Genomic DNA, 7,500 nt, shown 5'->3' on the forward strand with positions numbered 1-7,500 from the left:
ATATAAAGAGCCAAAACGCCGAAACCACGTTCATACAAGTAAAAAAATTTCATATAAATACTAAATAATTTTCATATAGATACTAAGTTTATGAATTCATACAAGTAAATAATTTTCATATAAATACTAAATAATTTTCATATAGATACTTAATAAATTTCATATAAATACTAATTAATTTTCATATAGATACTAAGTTAATGAATTCATACAAGTTAAAAATTTTCATATAAATACTAAATAATTTTCATATAGATACTAAGTTTATGAATTCATACAAGTAAAAATTTTCATATAAATACTAAATAATTTTCATATAGATACTAAGTTAATGAATTCATACAAGTTAAAAATTTTCATATAAATACTAAATAATTTTCATATAGATACTAAGTTTATGAATTCATACAAGTAAAAAATGTTCATATAAATACTAAATAATTTTCATATAGATACTAAGTTTATGAATTCATACAAGTAAAAAATTTTCATATAAATACTAAATAATTTTCATATAGATACTAAGTTTATGAATTCATACAAGTTAAAAATTTTCATATAAATACTAAATAATTTTCATATAGATACTAAGTTTATGAATTCATACAAGTAAAAAATTTTCATATAAATACTAAATAATTTTCATATAGATACTAAGTTTATGAATTCATACAAGTAAATAATTTTCATATAAATACTAAATAATTTTCATATAGATACTAAGTTAATGAATTCATACAAGTTAAAAATTTTCATATAAATACTAAATAATTTTCATATAGATACTAAGTTAATGAATTCATACAAGTTAAAAATTTTCATATAAATACTAAATAATTTTCATATAGATACTAAGTTAATGAATTCATACAAGTTAAAAATTTTCATATAAATACTAAATAATTTTCATATAGATACTAAGTTTATGAATTCATACAAGTAAATAATTTTCATATAAATACTAAATAATTTTCATATAGATACTAAGTTAATGAATTCATACAAGTTAAAAATTTTCATATAAATACTAAATAATTTTCATATAGATACTAAGTTAATGAATTCATACAAGTTAAAAATTTTCATATAAATACTAAATAATTTTCATATAGATACTAAGTTTATGAATTCATACAAGTAAAAAATTTTCATATAAATACTAAATAATTTTCATATAGATACTAAGTTTATGAATTCATACAAGTAAATAATTTTCATATAAATACTAAATAATTTTCATATAGATACTTAATAAATTTCATATAAATACTAATTAATTTTCATATAGATACTAATTTTCATATAAGTACTAAGTGTATGAATTCATACAACTAAATAATTTTCATATAAGTACAAAAAATTTAAAAAAAAAAATAAATGTTAAGCTATTTTTGATGTTGTAATATTTCTTATAAGCATAATGCTCATAGAAAATGATATAAATTACTTGTATATATATGAATTTAAAACTTTTATATGGTTAAAAAGATTTTCTCCATACGATTTCCGGTTGGTGAGGTGTACGTGGCAGAAAACATATATGTTGTATGAAACTTCAACATTAGTACTTGTATGAAAATTTTAATACTTGTATGAAATTGCATACTTAGTACTTATATGAAAATTATTTTCATATATTTATAAAAGTATTTAAGTGTAATATATAAATGAGAGCAAAAAAATTTATTCCTGGTTTGCTACAGTTGGTTTAAATAGAAATAATTTTGTTAATAATGAAATGTTATTAATTGAGATTATTCTTCTATACCTAACATAATGTAGTCGTTTTTTTTTTAATTTAACTTTTTTTGGGGTTTGTTCTTCTATTCACATAAAATATATGTGGGTAAAGAATAAAATTCAATAAAGTTAAATATTTATATTATTACGCTCGAATACTTTCATATCATATATGAAATAAAATGAAAAATAATTGAATTGAAATTATTAATTTCAAATCAAAAGAAAAACGTATATACTCTTAAAAAAAGATATATACACTATATGCATTGAAATAAAGTAAAATGTATAAAAAATGATATTATTTGAAAGTTTAACAAATACAAGAAGAAACATCGTCCTTACATTAATAATTATATTATATATGTATAGAGAACGAAAATTCTTTCTCACGATAAGATACACAGTCTCAAAGTCCGAATAAGACCGCAATAAATAATACAATAATATGAAATTTAAATGACATGAAGTAAATTATTTAATCCGACCATAGTAGAAGAAATTTCATAATTATTTATTGTCGCGATTTCGTTCTCCTTTGCATTGTGTATATGTCGTGTACTTAATTTTCAAATATTGAAAATATCATTATAAAAATTTATATAGTATAAAAAATATTATATAAATGAATAAAAAATATTATTCTGGTTGATCCTGCCAGTAGTTATATGCTTGTCTCAAAGATTAAGCCATGCATGTCTAAGTACAAACAAATTAAAAGTGAAACCGCAAAAGGCTCATTATATCAGTTATGGTTCCATAGATCGTTAACAGTTACTTGGATAACTGTGGTAATTCTAGAGCTAATACATGCAAAATAAACACGGACCTTTTGGAACGTGTGCTTTTATTAGGCTAAAACCAAGCGATCGTAAGATCGTTATATTGGTTGAACTCTAGATAACTTGCAGATCGTATGGTCTCGTACCGACGACAGATCTTTCAAATGTCTGCCCTATCAACTTTTGATGGTAGTATCTAGGACTACCATGGTTGCAACGGGTAACGGGGAATCAGGGTTCGATTCCGGAGAGGGAGCCTGAGAAACGGCTACCACATCTAAGGAAGGCAGCAGGCGCGTAAATTACCCACTCCCAGTTCGGGGAGGTAGTGACGAAAAATAACAATACAGGACTCATATCCGAGGCCCTGTAATTGGAATGAGTACACTTTAAATCCTTTAACAAGGACCTATTGGAGGGCAAGTCTGGTGCCAGCAGCCGCGGTAATTCCAGCTCCAATAGCGTATATTAAAGTTGTTGCGGTTAAAACGTTCGTAGTTGAATTTGTGCTTCATACGGGTAGTACAGCTATAATTGTGGTATGTACATTACCTTATGTATGCAAGCGTATTACCGGTGGAGTTCTTATATGTAATTAATACAATGTATTTTTTATATATTCCTCCTATTTAAACCTGCTTCAGTGCTCTTCATCGAGTGTTGTTGTGGGCCGGTACAATTACTTTGAACAAATTAGAGTGCTTAAAGCAGGCTCCAAATGCCTGAATATTTTGTGCATGGAATAATGAAATAAGACCTCTGTTCTACTTTCATTGGTTTTTAGATCAAGAGGTAATGATTAATAGAAGCAGTTTGGGGGCATTAGTATTACGACGCGAGAGGTGAAATTCTTGGACCGTCGTAAGACTAACTTAAGCGAAAGCATTTGCCAAAGATGTTTTCATTAATCAAGAACGAAAGTTAGAGGTTCGAAGGCGATCAGATACCGCCCTAGTTCTAACCATAAACGATGCCAGCTAGCAATTGGGTGTAGCTACTACTATGGCTCTCTCAGTCGCTTCCCGGGAAACCAAAGCTTTTGGGCTCCGGGGGAAGTATGGTTGCAAAGCTGAAACTTAAAGGAATTGACGGAAGGGCACCACCAGGAGTGGAGCCTGCGGCTTAATTTGACTCAACACGGGAAAACTTACCAGGTCCGAACATAAGCGTGTAAGACAGATTGATAGCTCTTTCTCGAATCTATGGGTGGTGGTGCATGGCCGTTCTTAGTTCGTGGAGTGATTTGTCTGGTTAATTCCGATAACGAACGAGACTCAAATATATTAAATAGATGCTTTCAGGATTATGGTGTTGAAGCTTATATAGCCTTCATTCATGAGTTCATCTTGAATGTGCAAGTGTTTGAATGTGTTTATATAAGTGGAGCCGTACCTGTTGGTTTGTCCCATTATAAGGACACTAGCTTCTTAAATGGACAAATTGCGTCTAGCAGTAACGAGATTGAGCAATAACAGGTCTGTGATGCCCTTAGATGTCCTGGGCTGCACGCGCGCTACAATGAAAGTATCAACGTGTATTTCCTAGACCGAGAGGTCCGGGTAAACCGCTGAACCACTTTCATGCTTGGGATTGTGAACTGAAACTGTTCACATGAACTTGGAATTCCCAGTAAGTGTGAGTCATTAACTCGCATTGATTACGTCCCTGCCCTTTGTACACACCGCCCGTCGCTACTACCGATTGAATTATTTAGTGAGGTCTCCGGACGTGATCACTGTGACGCCTTGTGTTTCACGGTTGTTTCGCAAAAGTTGACCGAACTTGATTATTTAGAGGAAGTAAAAGTCGTAACAAGGTTTCCGTAGGTGAACCTGCGGAAGGATCATTATTGTGTTCCTATCCGTAAATATTATAAAAAAACAAACAAACAAACAAACAAACAAACAAACAAAAAAAGAATAAAAAAGAAAAATTATTTTCTTTTTTTTCTTTTCATTCATTTATTTGAATGTTTTTCTTTTTTTTCTTTTTTTTTTTACTCCTTGTATTGTAGTATAATGAAAATTATATCGCATACATTGTATTTGAACGCAACAAACCTTTAAACATATATAGTTGTACTTATTATTTATAAAAATAATATAAATGATAAGTTAATTTGTTCTCATTAACGTGTAATTCCTTAAAAATATATAGAAATTAAATAAAATGTAATAAAAAAGGAATTACTGTTTTTGTTGGACTAAGACATGCGCAACTTGTAAATGTTTGGGTTGAAAATTACAATTTATTGAAAGATGTTTTAAAATAATTTATATATTATATACGAAAACGAAATGTTATTCTTTCAATAAATTAAAAACTCTTGACGTTAAATTAAAATAAACAAAAAATTATCACTCTAAGCGGTGGATCACTCGGCTCATGGGTCGATGAAGAACGCAGCTAACTGTGCGTCATCGTGTGAACTGCAGGACACATGAACATCGACATTTTGAACGCATATTGCAGTCCATGCTGTTATGTACTTTAATTAATTTTAAAGTGCTGCTTGGACTACATATGGTTGAGGGTTGTAAGACTATGCTAAATTAGTTGCTTATTCTTTTAGTCAATTAAAAGAATTTAAGCACATGGTATATTACTGGATTGTATTTTTCAATCCATAATATTAATAGCATAAAAAGAAATATAGAAAATATATTCTTGAACACCTCATATTTGAACGAAATTTTATAATAAATAAGAATCTTAGTATTCCCAAAAACAATAAAATTTCAATATTATTATTTCAAATAATATATACATTTAGAGGAACGTCTAGCATAAAATATTATTTTATTCTAGGATTGCCTTAAATGTAAAAAACCAAGAAAATAATATTGTTGTTATAATGAAGTAAGTAGTACGGGATGAAAAGATTGAATATTTATTATTAAGAAAATTATATTGGTGTTAAGAAATAATTATGTATGTTTCTTTAAAATAGCAAAAAGCTAAAATATAAAATAAATATAAATATTTTTATACAACCTCAACTCATATGGGACTACCCCCTGAATTTAAGCATATTAATGAGGGGAGGAAAAGAAACTAACAAGGATTTTCTTAGTAGCGGCGAGCGAAAAGAAAATAGTTCAGCACTAAGTCACTTTGTCTATATGGCAAATGTGAGATGCAGTGTATGGAATATCTTAATATCTAGTATGAGAAATTAACGATTTAAGTCCTTCTTAAATGAGGCCATTTACCCATAGAGGGTGCCAGGCCCGTATAACGTTAATGATTACTAGAAAGATATTTCCAAAGAGTCGTGTTGCTTGATAGTGCAGCACTAAGTGGGTGGTAAACTCCATCTAAAACTAAATATAACCATGAGACCGATAGTAAACAAGTACCGTGAGGGAAAGTTGAAAAGAACTCTGAATAGAGAGTTAAATAGTACGTGAAACTGCTTAGAGGTTAAGCCCGATGAACCTGAATATCCATTATGAAAAATTCATCATTATAACTGTGATATTTATAATATTATAGTAATAGTGTGCATTTTTTTCATATAAGGACATTGTAATCTATTAACATAATAAAATATTTATCAAAAGATCATTGGTGTTAAGTTTATTCAAATTAATTTGCTTTTAGCTTATTAACATAGAATAAATACTGATGATTTGATAAAGTGTTGATAGATTTTACATATATAATGCTTAAATTCTTTTGAATTTTACAATAATATTATTATCATTGATTTTAATATTAATTGTATGCATTTATATGATTAACAATGCGAAAGATTCAGGATACCTTCGGGACCCGTCTTGAAACACGGACCAAGGAGTCTAACATATGTGCAAGTCATTGGGTTATATTAAACCTAATGGCGAAATTAACTTAACTTTTATATAATGGGATTAATTTTTAGTGAAATATTTTACTATTAATTCAATCCCGGGGCGTTCCATATAGTTATGTATAATGATAATTTATTATTATTTATACCTCTAACTGGAGCGTACCTTGAGCATATATGCTGTGACCCGAAAGATGGTGAACTATACTTGATCAGGTTGAAGTCAGGGGAAACCCTGATGGAAGACCGAAACAGTTCTGACGTGCAAATCGATTGTCAGAATTGAGTATAGGGGCGAAAGACCAATCGAACCATCTAGTAGCTGGTTCCCTCCGAAGTTTCCCTCAGGATAGCTGGTGCATTTAAATATTATGTAAAATAATCTTATCTGGTAAAGCGAATGATTAGAGGCCTTAGGGTCGAAACGACCTTAACCTATTCTCAAACTTTAAATGGGTAAGAACCTCACCTTTCTTGATATGAAGGTTGAGGTTATGATATAATGTGCCCAGTGGGCCACTTTTGGTAAGCAGAACTGGCGCTGTGGGATGAACCAAACGTAATGTTACGGTGCCCAAATTAACAACTCATGCAGATACCATGAAAGGCGTTGGTTGCTTAAAACAGCAGGACGGTGGACATGGAAGTCGTAATCCGCTAAGGAGTGTGTAACAACTCACCTGCCGAAGCAACTAGCCCTTAAAATGGATGGCGCTTAAGTTGTATACCTATACATTACCGCTAAAGTACATGATTTATAATACAATTTCGGTTGGATTATAAATTTTGAAACTTTAGTGAGTAGGAGGGTACAATGGTGTGCTTAGAAGTGTTTGGCGTAAGCCTGCATGGAGCCGCCATTGGTACAGATCTTGGTGGTAGTAGCAAATAATCGAATGAGACCTTGGAGGACTGAAGTGGAGAAGGGTTTCGTGTGAACAGTGGTTGATCACGAGTTAGTCGGTCCTAAGTTCAAGGCGAAAGCCGAAAATTTTCAAGTTTTAATGAATTGTTGAGAATATATAATTATTATGTTTTCTTCATAGTAATTAAACACTTGAATAATTTTGAACGAAAGGGAATACGGTTCCAATTCCGTAACCTGTTGAGTATCCGTTTGTTATTAAAAATGGGCCTTGTGCTCATCCTGGCAACAGGAACGACCAT

At 30.2% G+C, this 7,500-nt stretch overlaps 3 non-coding genes across 3 annotated transcripts in view; all 3 read left to right on the forward strand.

The window, feature by feature from the left end:
• Nucleotides 1-2,381: 2,381 nt before the first annotated feature.
• LOC128923854 (small subunit ribosomal RNA) lies at nt 2,382-4,371 on the forward strand. Its single transcript, XR_008472577.1, has one exon. It is a non-coding gene; the product is annotated as a small subunit ribosomal RNA (ribosomal RNA).
• A 509-nt stretch (nt 4,372-4,880) lies between these two features.
• On the forward strand, nt 4,881-5,059 carry LOC128923865 (5.8S ribosomal RNA). The gene has a single exon (XR_008472587.1). It is a non-coding gene; the product is annotated as a 5.8S ribosomal RNA (ribosomal RNA).
• A 453-nt stretch (nt 5,060-5,512) lies between these two features.
• LOC128923860 (large subunit ribosomal RNA) overlaps nt 5,513-7,500 on the forward strand; it is a 3,984-nt gene continuing 1,996 nt past the window's right edge. Inside the window, exon 1 of the ribosomal RNA XR_008472583.1 lies at nt 5,513-7,500. This exon is cut by the window's right edge and continues 1,996 nt beyond it. This is a non-coding gene — a ribosomal RNA (large subunit ribosomal RNA).

This window comes from Zeugodacus cucurbitae, unplaced genomic scaffold, assembly GCF_028554725.1.
Source record: "Zeugodacus cucurbitae isolate PBARC_wt_2022May unplaced genomic scaffold, idZeuCucr1.2 ctg00000068.1, whole genome shotgun sequence".
NCBI lineage: Eukaryota > Metazoa > Arthropoda > Insecta > Diptera > Tephritidae > Zeugodacus > Zeugodacus cucurbitae.